The sequence below is a fragment of the Lithobates pipiens genome, unplaced genomic scaffold (genome assembly GCF_037356315.1).
Source record: "Lithobates pipiens isolate NorthernLeopardFrog02 unplaced genomic scaffold, aLitPip1_a1.2 Scaffold_23, whole genome shotgun sequence".
Classification (NCBI taxonomy): domain Eukaryota; kingdom Metazoa; phylum Chordata; class Amphibia; order Anura; family Ranidae; genus Lithobates; species Lithobates pipiens.
The window spans coordinates 125,033,600-125,058,142 of NW_027507785.1; positions in this window are offsets into that span (position 1 = coordinate 125,033,600).

Below are 24,543 nucleotides of genomic sequence, written 5' to 3' on the forward strand. Positions count from 1 at the left end.
TTGAAGTGGCTACATAAATTGTGAAAGTCATGACATAGGAATACTTGACATAAGTTTATGGTACCACTAAACTTCAAAGTGCCAGGTACATTGCAGCCAAATAAAATGAATAAATTAAAAGTAGAAAAAGAGAGTGACAAAAAAAAAAAAGAAGAAGATATTAGTCACTGTATTTTCTGTTACCTTTTCTATAATACATTGCTAAAAACACTAGTTTGCCCTGTGATATATTTATGAATTAAAAATCATAAGGGAGCAGGGTATGAGCAAGTTCTAAGTACTTGTGTCAGTGAGTGATGTGATAGATGTTTCACAGGTATCCTGAACAGCCACACTCCTCAAATTTCGTGGAACTTTTTAGGGCAACCTCTAGCTTCAAAGGTTAGTTTATACATATGCAAGGTTTAGCTTATGAGCGTTTTTCACAAATTAATATGAAGAGGGTCTGTGCGTGTCCAGTGCAGCACCACCGTTTTCCTCACATAGTATAGAAGAATTCCCAAGAATTCTTTTTGTATGGCACCGAGGTTTACTGTATATCAAAGATACCCAGTATACCCCATTTAGGGTTACAAATATTAGATATGGTGGTCATAAATGAAGAGGGCAATTTGAGACCAAAATAGTCTAATATTGTCACAACTCCAAACCATATGTAAAAAGTCACCAGTTTCTTTGGGGCATTTATGGCAAGTAGGCATGTTTCTATTCTGCATTTTAAACACCACATAGTGGAATAAAGTATACTCTATGAAAGTATCTTAACTAAATGAGTTTGTCTCTAACAGATATAACAGTATAAAAGTAGGAACTAAATAATTCTCACCAACTGTTTTCCGAAATTTCAGGAATATAATTTTTCCAGTAAATTTGCGGTTTAAGGAGTGTGGGAACATTAATGTTCCTATGTCTGCAGTGTCAAATGGAGTGGGCCCTCCTTGATTCTGTGTCATTTGTACTGTTCTATCTTTATATGCCAAATTTTCAATGAAGAGTATTGAAAGAATAAAAAAAAAAAAAAAAAAAGGTAGAGATCAGACGGTGTGAGTTGGTTAAAGGAGGGCTTCCTCTATTTTGTAATTGCAAAGTCTTACACAGCTTAGCCTGACACATCTTGGATACTATACACTGGTTTTAAAAAATACATTCACGTATGTATCCTTAACTCAATAAAGTATCTTCTACTCTCTGTTAGAGGAAGGCTATATTCATTTTCTGTGGTCCCACTGTATGTGGGATTGGGGCCACCCTCTCTTGCTCTCTCCCAAAAGGGACTAGGGACTCTTTGGATTATGGGATCTGTAGTTTGCAAACAGCAGTGCACATGACTGCAGCTCATGTGAACTGATTGTTCTAAAACAGAACAAACGTACAAATGGAAGTGGAGGGGAATATGAGAGGCAAAAATGTCATGAAAATTAGATCACAATGCCATAAAGTAGTGGACGTGTACAGTGCCTTGCATAAGTATTCACCCCCCTTGGCTTTTTACCTTTTTTGTTATCTGAATTATATGTGATGGATCAGAAAATAATAGTCTAAGTTGGTGAAGTAAAATTAGAAAAATATATACATAAAACTATTTTTCAGAAATAAAAAACTGATAATTGTCATGGGTGTATGTATTCACCCCCTTTGTTATGAAGCCCATAAAAAGCTCTGGTGCAACAAATTACCTTCAGATGTCACATAATTAGTGAAATGATGTACACACCTTTTTGAAAAGCCCCAGAGGCTACAACACCTAAGCAAGAGGCACCACTGACCAAACACTGCCACGAAGACCAAGGAACTCTGCAAACAAGTAAGGGACAATGTTGTTGAGAAGTACAAGTCAGGGTTAGGTTATAAAAAAATATCAAAATATTTGACAATCCCTAGGAGCACCATCAAATCTATCATAACCAAATGGAAAGAACATGGCACAACAGAAAACCTGCCAAGAGACGGCCGCACACCAAAACTCATGAACCGGGCAAGGAGGGCATTAATCAGAGAGGCAGCACAGAGACCTAAGGTAACCCTGGAGGAGCTGCAGAGTTCTACAGCAGAGACTGGAGTATTTGTACATAGGACGACAATAAGCCGTGCAATTCCATTGAGTTGGGCTTTATGGCAGAGTGGCCAGAAGAAAGCCATTACTTTCAGCAAAAAACAAAATGGGACTTTTTGAGTTTGCAAAAAGGCATGTGGGAGACTCACAAAATGTATGGAGGAAGGTGCTCTGGTCTGATAAGACTAAAATTAAACTTTTTGGCCATCAAAGAAAACGCTATGTCTGGCGCAAACCCAACAAATCACATCACCCAAAGAACACCATTCCCACAGTGAAACATGGTGGTGGCAGCATCATGCTGTGTGGATGTTTTTCAGCAGTCAGGACTGGGAAACTGGTCAGAGTTGAGGGAAAGGTGGATGGTGCTAAATAAAGGGATATTCTTGAGCAAAATCTGTACCACTCTGTGTGTGATTTGAGGCTAGGACTGAGGTCCACCTTCCAGCAGGACAATGACTCCAAACACACTACTAAAGCAACACTTGAGTGGTTTAAGTAGAAACATATAAATGTGTTGGAATGGCCTAGTCAAAGCCCAGACCTCAATCCAAAAGAAAATCGGTGGTCAGACTTATAGATTGCTGTTCACAAGCGCAAACCATCCAACTTGAAGGAGCTGGAGCAGTTTTGCAAGGAGGAATGGGCAAAAATCCCAGTGGTAAGATGTGGCAAGCTCATAGAGACCTATCCAAAGTGACTTGGAGCTGTGATAGCCACAAAAGGTGGCTCTACAAAGTATTGACTATAGAGGGGTGAATAGTTATGCACATTGACTTTTTCTGTTATTCTGTCCTATTAGTTATTTTCTTCACAATAATAAAAAAAAAATCTTCAAAGTTGTGGGCATGTTCTGTAAATTTAATTATGCAAATCCTCAAACAATCCATGGTAATTCCAGGTTGTGAGGCAACAAAACACAAAAAATGCCAAGGAGGTGAATACTTTTGCAAGGCACTGTCTGGATTATTTTGAGAGAAAAAAGTTACTTAAAGCTTCTTCTGCAGAGGAAGCTCTTCCAGAAGGACAGGTGAATACTAAACAGTTCCAGACTGGGGTTATTTTTGAGTTTTAATACTAGCAATCGAGCCATTTTAAATACCAATAGTTAATACTACTACGCAAAGTACCTGTCTAGTTGATCGTACACTGGTGTTCTTTGCGTAGAGTGTGGTCCTAGTTTGCTATGCACATTTACAATATAAATAATATGGCTTTTGTGCCTTCTATTCATAGAAGTACCAAGAATGCAAATGTCAACATTTTACTTAAAGCAGAACTACACTGCATCTGAGCACCACATACCAAATTCTATTTAAATAATTTTTATTATATTCAAAGCAAACTCACCCTTCCATCCATGTCTTCATGCTTTATTTTTCCCAGAAATCCCTTTAAAAAAAAAAACAGCCCCCAAACATTTCTAGCCGTGGTCAACTTGAGTAGGGGTAAATTATATATATAACGTTTACTTTCTGGAATCTATCTGCCATTCGTTCAGGCATGCAGGCGGGAGGGGGTGTTTAGCTGTGAAACTCCCTACTCCCCTCCTTCCCTCCTGAAGACTCCTGGGATGTATGACATTATTTGGCTAGGCCTGGAAACCAGGAGGTAACAAGAAATAAAATAAAAAAAAAGTTAAAATATGTAAATATGATATGCATTCCTATTTACTAATGTTAGCACCATAAGGATTAAAATAGTCAATGTCGATTGAGAGAGTGTCGATCCGATCTAAAAGTAAATGTAAATCAAACAACTCACAAATGTAACTGGCTGGCTAAGCAATTAAATGTGCTCATGGCAGCTGAAAAGCATGTCATAAAGATCTCATACGCTATGCTTTTGAAAAAAGTTAGGTACACTCAAAAATTTTAGGTAGTATGTATTTGGATGCCTAGTAAAATACGCTTGTTTGTACAATTCCACATATATGCTGTAGTGAGGATATGCTTTTCATTGTCCATGCATAACTGATTTTTTATACATGGACATATCGGTTAGTAGTGCTGGGACAAGGTCATCTAGAGCCCAGGACAAAAATGCCAAGATGTTTGAGCATTATGTGTCAGCAAAAATCCCCTCACAAAAACACTGAGCGCTAATCTGCATGCTTACCCCTAAGCATAAATCCCACTCCTCCCAGTACAAATCCTCCCCCATGCTGAAATCTCCCCTCTCAGCACAAATCTTTGCCTACCCAGCTCAAATACCCCCCCCCCCCCCCAAAAAAACCCATACCTCCTAGCACAAATCCTCTACCCCTAATGTTTCCCATCCTATTACACGTCTTTTGCTCCCCCCCACTTCAAATCCCCCTCAGAACAAATTCCCCCAAATCCCCCCTCCTAGCACAAATCTCCCCCTCTTTCCCTCCAAACATAAATCACCCTAAATCTTAGCACACCCCTCCAAATTTCCACTCCTTGAACAATACTTACCCCCTTCCGCCCCCCCCCCCCCCCCAAATTCCCCCTTCCAACATATATTCCCTCTCCTTCAATCTCCTTGTGGTGCCCCCTCAACCTCATATGATACCACAGTGCCCAGGGCAGCCGTCCCTTCTGCCCACCCCTTGTCCCAGCCCGGTTAGTACAGGGGGTTGGCAACTTGTTTTACCCAGGGGCCACATGAAAAAAGAGGATTGTTATAGAGGGCTGAACCAAAGTGTAATTCAGGCTCCCAACCCCTTTTTTAGATGCTGGGCGCCTAAATTACAGTGGCGGGGGGATGTTTTTCAAGCACCTGATAAGAGCCATAGGCTCTAATATGCTTAAAAAAAGGTGAAATGCAAGCACAGAGAATTGCGCTCGCAGTTCACCCAGTTGTGTTAGAACAGCAAATGAATATTTGATTTCCTAACACTGAACCACCTCTCCACCAATCAGGTGCATGGGTCTGTTACCTGTCACCTGACTGTCTGAAAGGACAGTTGCTACAATTGGATGCCTATCGGGAAGAGGGGAGAAGATGCATGGAGGACACAGGAGCCGCTATCTGACCCGCTGCAAGGTCCCACGACTCGCCACCGTACCCCGCATGCCTGACCCGCCATAGAGACAAGGCAAGTGCCAGGCAGATGGCGAGCAGGTGGGGGGTCACAGTGGCAGCATTTGATAGGCCACAGTAGCACTATTTGATGGGCACAGTGGTAGCATTTGATGGGTCACAGTAGCAGCATTTGATGAGCACAGTGGCAGCATTTGATGGGGCACAGTGGCAGCGTTTGATGTGCATAGTGGCAGCATTTTATGGCACAGTGGCTGCGTTTTGCTGGGCACAGTGGCTGCATTTGATTTTTCAGTTTGTTTGCATGCCCCCACTGATGCTAATAATATGTATCAGTGCTCATGAAATTGTGCGCACACACACACACACACACACATTATTAGAAGCAGTAGAGAAAAAATGTCCTATGCTGATCTGCTAGTCAAAATGTTGGTGTAGGGCAGGTTGGTAAAAGTAGTGAGGAAGCTGATTGGCGCAGGGGTTTATTAACTGTTAACCTGTCATTCAGGGCACTGATGTGTGACCCACAGGCTCAGGGAGATAACTGGCAGAGCTGCAAGCACTGAGACCTGAGGGAGAAAGCCTGAGAATGGTACAGCAGGGATTTCTGCAGATCCTGACCTAGAATGAATAACATGTGCATGTCTCCTGGGGTTTGCAGCTTGCAGACTTTGGCACAGGAAGAACTTGGCTAGATAGCAGAGTGGCAGGATGGCATCAGGATGTCTTCTAGCCAATGCTCTTCCACTAGAACCAAACCTCTGTGCTGTAGCAATCAGCTTCTCAGGCTCTCGCCTTCCAGTTCTCGCAGCTCTCTACATGGACATCTGTCAGTGTGCCTCTGTAAGCCTGTCAGATCAAAGCCTGAAGAAAGGACACGCATGTCCCAAACGTAAGCTCCTCCCCGCTAACTGCCTAGTGTTTGCGCTCCAGAACCAAACAGAAACATCGTATACAGTGGTGTTTCCGGGCCTATGACCATCCACATCATCCATCCCTCTGCCGGATTTACAGCTGATGGTCTCTCCTCTCTGACGGTGACTAGCGAATGCTGAAATTATTACAATGCCCATCTATGAACCACTTTTGTGAGTGTATTGATTTTAAAAATTTTATTAAAATTTACCGTTTTACTGCACTTAGAAGGCGTCGTTCCTCTTCCATTTGTCTTTTTCAGGGCACTTTTTACATTTCTACTCAGAACTGGCAGCCCCCTATGGACAGTTTCTTTTTAATTATTTTAACTATTTTAATTATATTACCTTATACTTCATGGACATTACTGACTGTAACAGCCCATTGTGGTCATTAATACTATTTATACTATATGTTCATTCCCATTCAACACTATATGAGTTTACTAGTCATATTCAGAGTGCGCCGTATTATCTTTTGTTCTTTTGTTTTTTAGATCAAACCTGTGCAAATTATGGCCCCAGGGCCACATGCAGCTTTGGCTGTCCCTGTCTGGTCCACGATGCCTTCACTGTCAGCATGCATCTCTGCACCTGTTAGTTTCAGTTTCCTCAATGAAAATAAAAATATATTTGTACTTGGATTCCTTGTGAAAGATCCAGTGCGAAACATGATAAAGCAAACATAAGAAGTAAACTGGGGTGTGCCAAAAGCCACGTGGTCAGTACGCCTAAAGGGGGCAAAAATAAAGACAGTAGGATAAATTTGCAAACAGATTTATTTAAAGTAACAGGACATCAGTCAGCTAAATGTCTGAAAGCCTGAGACATCTCAACATGTGGATCTGGGACATATCTGTAAAAACACATTGAGTTCCATCTACCCAACTTCTTGATGATGTGAGCCGGCATTCCCTGCCGAGAAGCTGCGGAAGCTGCCCCTATTCTGAAGGCGTGACCAGAAAACACAGCCGGGTATAAGCCTAGGTTGGACAATAACGTGTGGCAATGCCTGGTAAATTGTGCCGCTGTGAGGGAAACCTGCGGGAAGGGTAGCAAGGGATTATTCCCTGGGTCGGTCTATGACCAGTGCCCTGATCTCATCTCAAACTAACAAGGGGCACCAGGCACTGCCAGTCTTAAAGAACCTGACATCCGTACCAGCTCCAAACTGCTGTGTCTTGCATACCACCAAATGCAACCTGAAATGATCTGTACCTCTGCCCAACTGGTTAATTGTGAGCACCAGCGAACTCGAGGCCGGTACGAGTGAACTTGCCCAGCGTGAGGAACCCATAAAATGATAAATATATAGCTGCTTTGGGGACCGCGCTGCGCAGCCTCCCGAAAGGCAGCCTGGTCAGAAAATCAGACATGCCCCAGAAGATATGTCCAGATATAAGGAGTCTGCTGACCGAAGCAGGAGGACTACTCCAGTTTCACATTTTGCCACAGATTATCAATTGGGTTTAGGACTGGGCCATTCTAAAACATGAATATGCTTTTATCTAAACCATTCCATTGTAGCTTTGGCTGTATGTTTAGGGTCATTGTCCTGCTTGAAGGTGGGCCTCAACCCCAGTGTCAAGTCTTTTGCAGACTCTAAAATGTTTTCTTCTTTGATTGTCCTGCATTTGGCTCCATCCATCTTCCCATCTCTTACCAGCTTCTCTGTCCCTGCAAAAGAAAAGCATCCCCACAACATGATTTGACCATGTTTCAAGGTGGGTATGATGTGTTCAGAGTGATGCGCAGTGTTAGTTTTCTGCCACACATAGTGCTTGTTTTCTGCCATACATAGTGTTTTGCTTTTAGGCCAAAAATTTCCATTTTGGTCTCATCGGACCAGAGCACACCGTGTTTGCTGTGTCCCCCACATGGCTTCTTGTAGACTGTAAATTAGACTTTTTATGGCTTTCTTTCAACAATGGCTTTCTTGTTGCCACTCTTCCATAAAGACCCGATTTGTGGAGGGCACAACTAATAGTCTTAAATCCTGGATGCAAGTTTCACCCTTGTTGTGGGGTATTGAGTATTTTAAGGTTTGTACACTGTGGTGCACTGCAAGTACATGCACCTTTTTGTGGATGTTTTGATGTATTATGCAGATACTTCAAATGAATAGTCTGCCCTTGCACAGGGGATGTTAAAACATATGTAAAGTCAGCATTTCATGTCAGCATTTCATATTCCAGATATGTGCCTGCTGTAACATGTGCTTGCACAAAAAAATATCCAGTAGTTCTCTTTGTATTGTCTCCTTGGTGTGAAATCCCTGGTGTTCCTACCAGTCCCTATGCTTTCCAATTAATAACTGACCACACTAAGCAAGAGAACACACAGTGGTCAGTTCTCTAGCTATGCTGGGAACTGCTCTCCTGCAATGATCAGACTTGTCCTGACACCCCACCCCAACCTTTCACTGGGAAGATCAGTGTGCTGCTGCTGCTTCTCCTCTCTCAGAAATAATGCAGCTGAGAACAGAGGGAATGTGATCACTTATTTAAAAAAGTGAAAAAGGGTATATATGATTTTTTTTTTTATATTTATACACAAATGTTTTGCCTTTCATTTCTATTTTAAACTGGGTTTTTTACAAGGTGATCATTTACAATCACTTTAACACATGATGTAATGCGTGTTAATGCTCATGCGTTACTGCACTGCAGATGTGTGAACCCAGCCTAAGGTTTAAACAACTCACAATTTGTTAGTGCCTGGTTTACAAAGCTCAATCACTGGTAGCCTGGTTACCATGCCACCAGCACAATACAATGTAACCTAGTTATGGGAAGAAAAGTGACTCAAGAGAGAGAAATTGCAGTAAGGCGCCACAGTCTAAGGAGAGCAGTGAGTCGGACCAAAGTCTATCAGCTAGCTACTGTAGAGCTGGATTATGTGCAGAATTTTCATTCTTTCTTTGTCTCTCTTTCCATAGAATTTTTTTTTTGTTTTTACTAAGGTGCCTATAGTCCAAGTTAATTTCTGTCATTCTCTTGACACTGCTATGAGAACTAGCACATTACAATTGTGTATTTATCTTAAAACAACTCTTTTGAACATCACAAATTTGCTGCAGAGCTTTCCAATGGCCCAGTGCAAAAATGCCCAAATAAGCAAACACAATAAAGTCTGAGCTTGAATTTCTCAGATCACATCGATCCGTGTTCTTAACCCCTGCACTTTTTTCCCACGGTATTCGATCAACTTTGCATTAAAGTCCACTCTTTTACTTTACTCTTCTTTTGCATTCAACTATCTTTGAGAATAAGCAGGATTGTGCACTGTTCACCCTAGGTCATATCTAAATAATATCCTTGGTAACAACAAAGTTTTTACACCTTTTCTACCAGGAGGCCCACTAGTACTTCTATCTGGCTCTAATTCAAGATATGATACATAACATTATCCACCCTCGGCCATTGGAGCAGAGCTTTAACATACAGTTATATTACTACTCTGGTCTGCAATATTAGGAATATAATATGGGCTTCATTAACTGCTTAAGGACCGCCTCACGCCAATATACGTCGGCAGAATGGCACGACTGGGCACAATCACGTACCTGTATGTGGCTCTTTAAGTGCCCAGCCGTGGGTCGGGAGCGCACTGCTTGTGGCACGCTCCTGACCCGGTCCTGAGCTCCATGACCGTGGCAGCGGGACCAGCTGACCCGATCGCTGCTGGTGTCCCGCGATCGGGTCACAGAGCTGAAGAACAAGGAGAGGTCTGTGTAAACAAACCTCTCCCCGTGCTTCCTACTGTGGCTGTCACCGATCGTCTGTTCCCTGTTATAGGGAAAGACAATGAGTGATGTCACATGCCAGGCCACTCCCCCTACAATACAAAAACACATAACGTCACACATAACCCCTACACTGCCCCTAGTGGTTAACTCCTTCACTGCCAGTGTCATTTACACAGGAATCAGTGCATTTAAATGGCACTGATTGCTGTATAAATGACAATGATCCCAAAAATGAGTCAAAAATGTCTGATGTGTCTGCCATAATGTCGCAGTCTCAATAAAAATCGCTGATCACTGCCATTGCTAGTAAAAAAAAAATTAATAAAAATGCTATAAGACTATCCCCTATTTTGTAAATGCTATAACTTTTGCGCAAACCAATCAGTACTCACTAATTGCGATTTTTTTACCAAAAATATGTAGAATACGTATAAATATATATTCCTAAACTGAGGGAAAAAAATGTTTTTTTTAATATATTTTTTGGGGATATTTATTATAGCAAAAAGTTAAAAAATATAGAATTTTTTTCAAAATTGTCGCTCTATTTTTGTTTATAGCGCAAAAAATAAAAACCGCAGAGGTGATCAAATACCACAAAAAGAAAGCTCTATTTGTGGGAAAAAAAGGACACCAATTTTGTTTGGGAGCCACGTCGCAGGACCGCAAAATTGTCAGTTAAAGCGACGCAGTGCTGAATCGCAAAAAGGGGCCTGGTCCTTTCGCTGCAAATTAGTCTGGGGCTTAAAGCGGGATTCCACCCTAAAGTGGAACCTCCGCTGATCGGATCCCTCCCCCCCTCCGGTGTCACAATTGACACCTTTCAGGGGGGAGGGGGGGGTCGAGATATCTGTCAAAGACAGGTATTTTCACCCACTTCCGGGCATAGACTCCCGTGGGAGTCTACGCCATTTCCTGCCCTGCCGCGCTGTCTGCTGGGACACACACGGGTCCCAGTGACAGCGCGGAGATTTCCTATTGCACGGCACTGCTCGCGCATGCGCAGTAGGGAACCAGGAAGTGAAGCCGATTCGCTTCACTTCCTGATTCCCTCACCTAGAATGGTGACTACAGCAGCCGAGAGCCGAGCAATCGATCGGCCTCGGCTGCCGGCATCGCTGGAACCCGGGACAGGTGAGTGTCCATTTATTAAAAGTCAGCAGCTGTAGTATTTATAGCTGCTGGCTTTTAATATTTTTTTTTTTGGTGGAATCCCTCTTTAAGTGGTTAAAACCCGGTATGGTTATTTTACATCTGCTTCCAAAGACAATTATACAGTTAGTTACCCATGATTTTCTAGGTTAAAATTTAGGAAACATCTATTGAAAATGAAACCAATGTTCAGTACAAAATTTAACAGTAACCGTCTCTATGTGCATGTGCTTCAGAGCATCTCATTTTCTGAAAGAAAAGCACCATTATTACTAATTTATAAATTTACTCTGGATATTTGGACCCCTATAGGTTCCTGTAAGGTATGCTTCAGTCAGATTCAACATCTTAGATCTCATTACTTGAAAGTAGGGATGGGCCAAACACCCCCGGTTCGGTTCGCACCAGAACATACCGAACAGGCAAAAAATTCTGCAGAACACACGAACACCGTTAAAGTCTATGGGACACGAACATGAATTATTGTCATAAAAAAGTCTTTGGAGATCCGGGTCCTCCCCCAGGGGACATGTATCAATGCAAAAAAAAGTTTTAAAATTACATTTTTTTATCTATAGTATGCCTGCAAACTGGAGCGTTTTACCATGTTTAGAACAGTCCCTGCACAAAATGACATTTCTAAAGGAAAAAAGTCATTTAAAAGTACTCGCGGCTATAATGAATTGTCGGTCCCAGCAATACAGATAAAAGTGTAGCGGGGATATAATTGTGTATTAATGTGGTTAATGTGAATACAATGTAAACCTATGGACAATGTTATTCGTTAATATTTGGCGCTATCTAGTGACCAAAACTGGAAATGGACTTTAGTTATTTTCCTTTTCATGGTGTTAGAAAGATAACAGGAAGTGGCTGTGTTTACTTTGGTCATTTGACCTTATCTACCCAGGAGCCTGTGTGACCTACCCATGAACACTCTGATATGCAGTGCATGCTGGGTAGGGTATAAAAGGGGCTGTAGCGGCCATATTTGATCTTGGGACCACACTGCCTGCCTGTGCGGAACTGTGTTGAAGGTTCTCGGACACATTGGCAGACAGTCACCGTGGAGTGTAAACCGGACTGTTTGCAAGGTGACTTGACGGAGCCTGAGAGCTGGTGATCGGATTGACGAGGTTCGGAGACGCTTGACGGAATAGCGGAGGACCGGATCCAGCCGGTGGAGCGACACAGAGCATCTGGCTCAGCCTGAGAGGAAGCAACCTGCAGTTATCGGGCCGAAGCCATCACCTCGACCTCTGATCCAGTTGGTGAGCGGGTTACGGCCCATTGTTTAATACTACTGCACACAGTTAGACTTACTCACAGGCCTCGCTGGAACCTGTTGTTCCACGGAAGTAAGACTGAGCAACTGACATTTAGGAGGCTTGAGGCCCAGTTCACTTTAGCGCCCAAGTGCGATTACAAGTTCTTGGAGTTATACCTGGAGTATTCTGAGTTCACTTTCTCCACTTACCCCTTTGGATTACAATTACCTGAGGAACCCTTTTAACCTAGCGAAGAAAGAAGATAAAGGAGGGAAATACTTTAAGTGAGGCCTCACGTAGACTTTAAGTAAGGGGAATTCCCAGGTCTAGACAATAATATACTTGCATATTGTTTATCGTATGTGACTATTGATTCATGCTGTGCTGACGTTCTACGCTGGGACAACAGTGCAGTTCCTGTAATCATTTGTTCGTTATGCTTTCAGTAAAAGTATTTCTGGTTAAGAGTACAAGTGTGTGGTCTACTGTCTTTCCTCACCAGGTGGAGCCAGAGGATCCTGGGGGGATCGGTACAGGTACCTTATACTGTCTACATTGTACTGCATTATTATTGCACCACAGCTGTGTCAAGGGGATAGAGTTACACAAAAAGGGGGTTTCTCAGAAGAGTGCAGGCCCAACTCAAATTAGCAGCTCCTTTGGGAGTCAGTGCTACACGTGGGGGCTCGTCTGGGATTTCTGTCACTCAAGAGAGACCCCGCCCCACTGGCTACTATGGACCCCAATAACTCCAGTGTTGTAAAGCAGAAGGGATATGCTCGGAAGCAAGTGTGGCTATTGAGTTTCCTGGAAGTGGCTGGGGAGAGAAGGAAAAGTGGTACAGGCCTTGTCCCCAGACAAGAAAGCTTATATGGTCTCAGTAAGACCCGGCCACGAAACTGACTGCACCTACGAGTTCATAGAATGGAGGCAAGATGTCCCTGAAAACTTCCACGGTGCCAGCATAAAAATGTCTGAGAGAATGGAATTTCTTTTAACACACCCTAGTAAGAAATTGTGGGACTCTCCAACTCAGAAGCAGCTGGAGCCCTTAAGTCATAAAACAAGGGTTTCTACTCAGTAGGGAGCCAGACAACATGTAGCTGATCTGAAGCGACACTTTGAAGAAATGAATGCGAAATTTCAAGAGGCTTCCAGACTTATGGCTGAACGCATTAGTGGAGCACACGCCTCAAGAAGGTTCTCCTGTTAGCCAAACGGTTAAGAACTCTAGCTCAGTGCAGAAGATGCGTACTCTGGGCCCCTTGCAAGAAATAACCATTTCTATTCTGGGCTATTGAACTCAAGGGTCGTCTGTTGGCAGCCACTCAAGAGGAAGGACTTGGAGATCACTTTGGGGCTGAGCTCATAAAATGGAAATTCTGGAGATCAGTGACCACAGGGTTAAAGGGTTAAAGAGTGACCATGTCAAGATAGCTCTGAGGCAGTACTTGGAAAACCCCTCCACGCCAGATGAAGTCCTTATAGAGAAGGTAAACGAAGCAGAGAAAGTAGAGCTTGAGAGAGACCAGAAACAGAGGAAACTCTGTCCCCCAAGCCCTTCCTGTGTTGAGGTATGGCAAGTGAATGCTCCCTCAGATGCCTGGGAGCCCAGTGTACTGGCAGCCAGGGCTGAACAAGGATTATGGCTCTTGCCTAATCATCACCTTTCTGCAAGTCAGACTGGACTGGAAAAGTTGCTCCAGACCCAGAGAGAGATTCTGGAAATGATGACATTACTGATGACTCAACTGGCAAGCCCTCATCTGGAGAAAGTGCTAGCAAAAGAAACCCCAGAGTCCTTTGACCGCCCTATCAAACCCACACCTAGAACCTGCTTCAAATGTGGAGGGATAGGGCATTTCAGACGAATGTGCCCAAGCCCAGTGGCCGAAACTAAGTCCAAACACCCGCCGGAAAACTTCAGAGGGCCCGGAGAAGGAGTCCACTGGGCGCCCGGCTATTGGAAAACCTCTCACACCGACTCCAACACCCTCCGCCTCTAAAAGACCCCCAAAGCCAAAGGCGAAGATACGGGCTGCCAAACCGGCAAAAGGAACTACATTCAGTGGGGTCCCTCCCAATCTAGTGGAGTCATCACCAATAGTCCCCATCCAAGTTGAAGGGATCTACACAAAGGCATTGCTGGACACCAGAGCTCAGGGGAGCCTATTATACAGGGACTTCTATGACCGACATCTCAAGCATTTACCACTACAGAAACTAGAGGAGCTTGAAATATGGGGGTTAGGTACTCAGAACTTCCCATACGCCAGTTACCTACCGGTCAGACTCACGTTTGACCCCAGCACAGCAGGAAAGGCCGAGACGTTTGACACCTTAGTCATGGTGTACCCTCGCCCTCGAGGAGCTGATAAGAATTCCCCGATTATCGGGACGAACACCAACCTGGTGAGAAGGCTCCTGACTCTGTTGATAACCCACCCGGGGCCTTCACCCATGAAGATACTCCCGATGTTGGTCCAGACATCTCAAGCAGGAAGAAGAGACTCCTGAAGGAGGGGAGGTCTGGTTTGTGGGCAGAAGAGAGAAGTGTGTCCCACCTGGAGGAGTGGTCTGCCTAAAGGCCCTTGACAAGCTGAGGTGGAAAACTCCGGGGCCTTTCATTCTCCTTGAAGATGCAAATCAATAGGGCCAGAAGGGGTTAGAACTCATCCCCGAGGTGCTACCTACCAGAACCCTGAAGAGGACCCATGGGAAGATTCCCATCAGTATCCACAATACGGGAACTACCCCAGTGAAGTTGCCACCCAGATTGTTACTGGGAGAGGTTAGTTCGGCCACCACAGTCTCAGCAGGGGATCAAGAGGAGGGAAGCCAGACAGAGATTCCATTGAAAGAGCAAAGGCCCAACTGCTAAGATGGAAGGACACTTTCTCGAAAAGTGAGTTTGACGGGGGACTAGCTAAAATTGCCACTCATCAAATCCGCCTGGAAGAGAGCAGCGCTTTTAGAGAGAGAGTCAGGTGAATTCCACTAGGAGAGAGCAGTTGGCAGAACTGAAGAGGACAGGCATCATCCGGGAGTCTAGAAGCCCATACGCCTTCCCCATAGTAGCAGTGAGAAAAAAAATGGGTCGACTATATGGGATCGACTATAGAACCCTGAACAGAAGGACCATTCCCGATCAGTACACCACCCCTCGGATAGAAGATGCCCTACAGAGTCTATCGGGGCCCAGTGGTTCAGTGTGTTGGACCTGAAGAGCGGGTATTATCAGATCCCAATGTGCCCGAAGATAGGGAAAAGACTGCCTTCATCACCCTTGTGGGGTTCTTCGAGTTTAACCGGATTCCTCAAGGGTTGTCTGGGGCCCCAGCAACTTTCCAAAGGCTTATGGAGAAGACAGTGGGCGGCTTTAACTTGATAGAAGTGCTAGACTACCTGGATGACATAATAATCTTCGGGAGAACGCTGGAAGAGCATGAGGCATGTTTTTTTTGGAAAAAAAATCACTTTTTTGAATAAAAAAAAAAGGCAGCAGTAAAATTAGCCCAATTTTTTTAATAATGTGAAAGATAATGTTATGCCGAGTAAATTGATACCCAACATGTCACGCTTCAAAATTGTGCCCACTCGTGGAATAGCGTCAAACTTTTACCCTCAAAAATCTCTTTACGCGACATTAAAAAAATTCTACAGGTTGCATGTTTTGCATTACAGAGGAGGTCTACTGGTAGAACTACCGATCGCGGCGATACCTCACATTTTATTTATTTTTACACTGTTTTAAAAAAAATGGATCACTTTTATTCCTATTACAAGGAATGTAAACATCCCTTGTAATAGAAAAAAGCATGACAGGTCCTCTTAAATATGAGATCTGGGGTCAAAAAGTCCTCAGATCTCATATTTGGATTTAAATGCAATAAAAAAAAAAAGTAATTTGAAAAAAATGACATTGAAAAAATGTGCCTTTAAGAGGTATGGGCGGAAGTGATGTTTTGACGTCGCTTCCGCCCTCCTATGGTAGGAGGGGGGCCATCTTAGGCTCACTCATCTCTATATCCGGGCACAGACAGGACCCGATTGCCTCCGCCGCTACCGCCAGCTCCGGTAAGCGACAGAGGGCGTGGGAGAGCGGCAGGAGGGGGGTGGCACCCCTCCCGCCGACGATAACGGTGATCTCGCGGCGAACCTGCCACGGAGATGACCATTATTGTACACACGACCGGCGCCTGAAGAGATGGTTATCTCGGATGTGGCAGCAGCTGCTGCCCTTACCAAGATATCCCTCTTCAAAAAATGGACGTACATCGTCGTGCGCCAGTCGTAAAGTGGTTAAGAAGCCAAGTTTGTGGCGAAATGTGGAAGGAACAGACAGACTGCACAGACAACATCACTGTATTGATTTTATTGTGCATTTTCTGTATGATAATATATTGAATATATTGCTCATCTACCATATGATTTCCCTTTGGTTGCAGAGGAACCTCTTCCATTATTGCCAATGGCAAGTGATACTCTTCTAATGAACTCAGGAAAAAGCATGATTTGCCCCCGAAGTGCTTTAAATCCAGCACCACGCTTTAACTTTTGCACCCAATCTTCAATTCAATCTCCAATCTCTGCTTCAATCTCAATCTTCAATCTCTTCATCTCCAATCTTCCAAACTATTCTTATTTATTCCTAAATTCTTTCAAGCTCATTGCAAAAAAAGGCTTAACCTCGGATATATAAATTCATACAATATAGACTCTCAAGGAAAACATAGTTATATGCCTAAATGGGAGCCAGCTCTTGGAGAAGAGCTCTCCATTGGGCAGTGGCAGACCATATTGTCACAGGCAGCCAAGAACTTTAGTTGCACCCTCTATGAGGAAAATACCTACTAAATACTATTCATGACATTATACACTATACTATACATGACTCCCACCTACATACACGCCATATACCCATCGACCTTGGATCGCTGCTGAAGGTACAGTAAAGATCGGGGCACTTCTATTGGCAATGTCCATCTTTGCAGTCATACTGGCATTCAGTCCAGGATCTTCTTCACCGCATATTTGAGGTTGATGTCTCCCTTAATTCAAAAATCTATCTTTTAGGGCTACCCCCTCCCAAGCTACCAGGCTTAACCAAAAAACTGGTCAATCATATCTTAACAATGGCAAGGTGCTTGATAGCTCTCCAATGGAGAGTGCAAACACCGCCGACACCAACTGAGCTTTATGCTAGGATTAGGGATGTAAAGATCATGGAATCCCCAACAGCATGTCTGGCCGACAAGGTAGAGCTCCATTATGTGGTTTTGGAACCTTGGCATCTTAGAAAAGAACCTCCTTGAGGCCCTAAAGACCTCTTACCCGTTTGTGATATTAACTCTATGTCCAGGAGTGATGAGCCATGCCTTTTTACGCTCAATATTTTTCCCCATTTTGCTTCCCCATTTTTCTACCTTAATCTAGTAGGCATCTGATTTACTTACCTGGGTTTTAGGTAACTGGAAAAGATTTTTCAGGAATCTACTGCACTATCCTACTGTTTTAACGCAACTAGCTTGCTTGATTCTCCTGTAGTGTACCCAATTTACGGTAGCTGAACTTTGTTGTAGTTTTGTCAGCTTTATTTGGTACCCAAATGCATTACTATGTGTTCACTATGAAAGCTTGCTATTGGAATCTTGCATGATTTCCAGTGCCTGTTATTCTTTTCCATTCTTGTATTGAAAAATATAAAACTTCAATAAAAATTGTCAATTATATATATAAAAGTTACTTTATTGGAACTTACTGGATGTAAAAAAAAATATCATAAATATCCATCCACCTCAGCATGACCATGGATTTGGCACTACACGTTCATCAAAGTAGAGCACTGTGCATTATTCTCTGTAAGACCCCTTTCACACCACGCCACCCATAGCGTCGGCGGTAAAACGCCGCTATTTTTTGTGGCGATTTACCGTTGGATTCGCGCCGCATTTCAGCCGCTAGCAGGGCGCTTTTACTCCCGCTAGCGGCCGAGAAAGGGTTAGAACTGCCCGCAATATGCCGCAATAGCTGCGTTTTGCCGGCGGTATTACAGCGCCGCCCCATTGATTTCAATGGGGAGCAGCGGCGCAGGAGCGGTAAACATACCCCGCTCCAAAGAAGTTGCTGGCAGGACTTTTCCTGAAGTCCTGCCAGCACACTGCTGCAGTGTGAAAGCCCAAGGGCCTGCAAAACGCCTTTGGTGTGAAAGGGGTCTAAAACTACAGTCCTGTCCCATCTACAGAGCCTTTGGTATTAAAATTCAGGAAATCTTTGGTGTAGAACAGGGATATGCAATTAGCATAACTCCAGCTGTTGCAAAACTACAAGTCCTATGAGGCATAACAAGACTCTGACAGCCACATGCATGACACCCAGAGGCAGAGGCGTGATGGGACTTGTAGTTTTGCAACAGCTGGAGGTCCACTAATTGCATTTAGGACTTTATACATTTAACAGCTTGCTGACCAGCCTCCGTCATTATACATGCATAGGTTGGACTTGATGGACTTGTGTCTTTTTTTAACCTCACCTACTATGTAACTATATATACTGCAGCAGGTTGGCACAGCTGAGCAAATCTCTGATCACCGCCATTACAAAAAAAAAATAATAATAATAATAATAATAATAATAATGAAAATGCCATAAATCTATCCCCTATTTTGTAGACCCTCAAACTTTTGTGCAAACCAATCGATATACACTTATTGTGATTTTTTTTTACCAAAAATATGTAGAAAAATACATATTGACCTAAACTTATGAAGAAATAACTTTTTTTTTTGAATATTTATTATAGCAAAAAGTAAAACATATTGTTTTTTTTTTTTAATTGTCGGTCTTTTTGTTTATAGCGCAAAAAATAAAAACCGCAGAGGTGATCAGTGATCAAATACCAAAGGAAAGCTCTATTTGTGGGGGAAAAAAATTACATAAATCTTGTTTGTATAAAACATTGCATGACCTTTGCAATTGTCAGTTTAAGCGACGCGGTGCCATATTGCAAAAAATGGCCTGGCCATTAAGGGGGCAAATCCTTCTGGTCCTTAAGTGGTTTAACTGGGAGGAAGTGGAGGGATACTATAAATAAATCAGATCAGTGTTAACACTAAGGAATATTGTACTGACTGCATATACAGTATTTCAACAATCTGATGTAGGATGCATTTGCAAAATTATATACCTTGTGCAGATTTTCACCCCCCCTAAAAAAATATATAAAAGTGTATTTTTTTCACTGTAAGACTGAAGGAATACTGTACAATCTCCATAAACAGTTTTTAAACACTATATTTTATTAAAAAAAAGTAATATTGTACAGGAGAGACAACAGTCAGCTTTCATTCCAAAAACAAAATCACTAAATATTGTCGGGAATTTGTGAACAGTATGTAGACATAGGAACTAGGCCACATTTTGAACAGAAAAAACAACAACCAGCTTTTAATCTAAAAAATAACGAGAGTGTGTTATTTCAGAGGATAAAGCCAGCAAGACATTATACTGACTCCTTACAAAAAGGTATTACCTTATATTACCTTTACCTTATTGTAGCGCTCTCCCCAAACTTCAGAGGCCTGGTGGTGACCCCCAGAGTCAGGGAGGGCTGACATTCCTACTCAGGGTGCAGGTTACTAGGCATGATGGGTTTAGAGCAACGTGGAAAGATGGGCACCAGTCACTTTTAAAAATGAACAAAGAGTATTATTTCTCTTAACAGGAACAGTGGGAGAGAGGGGTAGGGCACAGGACACTCTTAGGCATATGCAATAGCAACTTGGCAGACTCATTGGACAAAAAAAGAACTAGGCAGACAGCAATACAGAAAAAGGGCCTCTAAGCTGAATGCAGCAATTTGTTTTCCATAGTAATTGCTGTCTCCTATAGCAACAACTTTACTCACATTATCCCACTGTAGATCCTCGAGCTTAGTTCACAGCTACCTGCTGTACTTCTTCAAGCTTAGCTCACTGTTACCTGCTGGATTCCTCAAGCTTTACTCACAGCTACCCGCTGTATCTCTTCAAGCTTTACTTGCAGCTACCTGCTGTACTACTTTAAGCTTTGCTCATAGTTACCCACTGTACTTCTTGGATGAGTTCTCTCCTGAAGCTTTCCCAGGTACTCCACAGTCTACGGCTCATGAAGAGTCTCCTCTGGTACTCCTTCAGAACTTCATCCCTTTACAAGAGTGGTTGACCTCTGGCCATTTATAAAATGAAACAATCAGCGCCACAAGTAAAAAATATTGTGATGTTTAAATAAGATAACCTATTAATAAACGTGCACAGCTGCTAAACATTCCAAGTGGTAACCCATACTAATTTCAAAATAGATAGTAAATAAATAAATGTAGCGCTGTATGTAAAAATATATATAAAGTGCAAATCTCTAAAATAAATAAATCCTACATATAAATGAATAGTCCATAAAATGAAAGAAATTAAGAAATAAAAACATCCACAGAATTCCACCACCGTGATTGTTCCTCCTCAAAAGGAGTGCACACCACCACACCTCCCAGATGAGTCAAAACTCATATGCGGATCTCCCCATGAGCTCTTTGCTCTCACTTCCTCTTCCCAATCAATGGTGGGTAATGCAGATGGCTTGTTTCTTAATGGTACTCAGCTCATTAACATCCAAAGAAACAAATCACCTCCCAGCTTAGCTCAAGATTCTATGAGTTCAGGACAGGTAAATAATAAGTATAGAGACCATAATGTTCTCCGTATACAAATTTGTGCAAAGCCCCCAAACAGACAAGTTGCACTTACAAGATAAAAACTTTTAAAATCACATATAAACCTCCAGAGTAGCACCGTCGTGTCCATATGCACAGTGCCTGGCTGGATGTCTCTATCAGCACTTCCCTTCTAGACGCGTATCGGAAAATCACAGGCCTTCCTCAGTAGATCGGCCATGTCTTCTCCCTTGCCACCTGGCAATGATCACGCTGTGGCCCTTTACACATGGTTAGGCCTCAGGCTTCAGGCCTACACCTCTGCTGCTGCTGCTCCACACACACCCACCCAAGCCACAGCCCAGGTGGAAAGAACCCCCGATCACCTGACTCTTTTCAAATAAATACCTTTATCCAGCAGTCTCAGCGGCCAAATAAACTCCTGCTGATTGGCTGAGAAAAGTATACTGACTCAACCTGAATTCACTAATTCATCATACTAACGCCAAGGTTAACAGTGCCACCTATTGACAAAAGGGAGAAGCCACAGGTAAACCCAAGCTTAGCAGAAACCCATTTGATCAAAGACTACAAATTAGCCAGGCTAGTTACCAACTAGCACAACTAAATTTACTAGCAGCCCTGTTTAGGACAAGGGTGCTACATTATTAAAAAAGGTGTTTGGCTGCTTTTTAGAAAAAACCCTGCAAAAACAATCACAAACATTTGCAGATGTTGAAAAACGATATGTGGTATCATAGCAGTGCCAGAACAGAATAAGGCAGCAAAGACAGACAAAATGGTAATACCAGCAGCGTAACAGCAGTGCCAGGTAATGGTAATGGTGGGAGGCCAGTAGTGGTGGAAGGAGCTAGTAATGGTGACAGAAGATGGTAAAAACACAGACCAGCAGCAGTGGCAGGGAATGGTAATTATGCAAGGACAGAAGAGGTAAAAGGAGCTGATAATGGCCAAAAGACATGATGACAGGACAGCGGCAGTGGCAGAAGATGGTTTTGCTGTCAAGTCAGCATTGGTAGAAAGTAGGGATGAGCCGAACACCCCCCGGTTCGGTTCGCACCAGAACTTTCGAACGGACTGAAAATTCGTGCGAACTTTAGAACCCCATTAAAGTCTATGGGACTTGGACATTCGAAATAAAAAGTGCTAATTTTAATGGCTAATATTCAAGATATTGTCCTAAAAAGGGTTTGGGGACCTGGCTCCTGCCCCAGGGGACATGGGTCAATGCCTAAAATTTTTCGGGAGCACTGATTTTAACTATGATTAAAGTGAAAAAAAAGGGAAATATTCCTTTAAATATCATGCCCCGGGGGTGTCTATAGTATGTTTGTGAAGTGCCACATGTTTCCCATGTTTAGAACAGTCCCTGCACAAAATGACATTTAATGGAAAAAAAGTCATTCAAAACTGCTTGCGGTTTTAATGTAATATCTGTTTCCGGCGATATGGATGAAAATCATTGAGAAAAATAGCATGGGTAGCCCCCCCTACCCATTATCAGCCCCTTTGGGTCTTGTACGGATATTAAGGGGAACCCTGTACCCATATTAAAAAAAGGAAAGACATGGGGCCCCCAGGCCCTATATACTCAGAACAGCAATATACAGGCGGTGCAAACAAGACATGGACTGTGTAGGTTTGTTGTGTTAAGTAGAATCTGTTTGTAATTTTGAACTGGTACATTTTTAAAGTGTAGCTCCAGTCAAAAAATCTATTTTTAAGCTTTTTGGAAAACATAGGGAAGGGTTATCACCACTGTATAATTTTTTTTTGCCGTACCTCTTTTTTCATCACTTTCTGTTGTCTCCTTCCGTTTGCAAGTAGGAGACGTTTGTAAGTTGGATGTTTGAAACTAGGGGCCTGCCCTATATACTCTGCAGAAATGGCGGAACAAGGTGTTGGTGTTGCCACAACATTGTAAGCCCTCAAAGTGACTCTTGGTGGGCGCTGGAGCGCCCTGCTGTGAACGATTATATCAAGAATTGTAATTACATGCCATTGTTGAACAGTGGTAGAAAAATTGGGCCTTTGGTGGTTATGGTGGTGGTGCTGGTGCCACAACACTATAAGTTCTCACAGTTACTCTCGGTGGGCACAGGAACGGGCCCTGCTGTGAAATATTATATCAAGAATTGTAATTACATGCCCCTGTTAAACAGGGGCTTAAAAATTGGGCCTTAGGCACTGCTTGCTGGTGCCACGACACTGCAACCTCTCCCAGATACTCTAGTTGGAGTGCAGGAATGAGCCCTGCTGCAAAGCATTGCATCAAAAATTGTATTACATGCGCCTGTTAAACAGAGGCTGAAAAATTGGGCTGGTGGCATCACCCAGAACCAAAAATGTTCTTCCAAGATATCAGCAGAGGAGGAAGAGGATAGATAGTCAACATAATAGGACAGTCACTCAGCATCAGCATAGGCAGTCTTGAAGGGATGTGATATTTAACCACTTGCCGACCAGCGCACGCCGATGTACATCGGCAGAATGGCACGGGCAGGCAAATGGGCGTACCTGTACGTCCCTTTAAATTAGCCGCCCTGCCATCGGGAGCGCCCCGCCGGCGGCGCACTCCCGCACTGGTCGGGACCCCCGTGAGTCCAGTCGCGGGACCCGCGGACTCGATCGCCGTGGACATACCCGTGATCGTCTCACGGAGCGGCCGAATGAAGAAATGCCGTTGTAAACAACATTTCTCCATTCTGCCTAGCAACTAGTGACGCTGATCTCAGCTCCATGTGATTGGAGCAGAGATCAGTGTTCACTAAATGAAAGCCCAACCCCCCCACAGTTAGTAACACACCCCTAGGAACACTTAACCCCTACACTGCCACCCACTGGTTAACCCTTTCACTGCCAGTGTCATTTACACAGGAATCACTGCATTTATATAGCAGTGATTACTGTATAAATGACAATGGTCCCAAAAATGTGTCAAAAATGTCCGATGTGTCCGCCACAATAAAAATCGCTGATCGCCGCCTATAACTAGTAAAAAAATAAAATAAATTAATAATAAAAATGCCATAAAACTATCCCTATTTTGTAAACGCTATAACTTTTGCGCAAAGCAATCAATAATCGCTTATTGCGATTTTTTTTACCAAAAATATGTAGAAGAATACGTATCGGCCTAAACTGAGGGAAAAAAATGTTTTTTTTATATATTTTTGAGGGATATTTATTATAACAAAAAGCTAAAAAATAATGCGTTTTTTCAAAATTGTCGCTCTATTTTTGTTTATAGCGCAAAAAATAAAAACTGCAGAGGTGATCAAATACCACCAAAAGAAAGCTCTATTTGTGGGAAAAAAAAGGACGTCAATTTTGTTTGGGAGCAATGTCGCACGACCACGCAATTGTCAGTTAAAGCAACGCAGTGCTGAATCACAAAAAGTGGTCTGGTCTTTGACCAGCAAAATGGTCCGGTCTGTAAGTGGTTAAAAAAAAAAATTTCAGTTACATCAGCTTCAGGTGCTTGGTAGCTGTGGGTGATCGAAGACTGATTCATCTTTATGAAGGTCAGTCGATCAACCGAGTCGGTGGACAGGCGCACTCTGTGATCGGTAAAAAAGCCACCAGCAGCACTGAAGGTGCGTTCCAAAAGAACGCTGGATGCAGGACAGGCCAGTAGCTCAATTGCATACTGTGCAAGCTCTGGCCAGTGATCCATCCTGAAGACCCAGTAA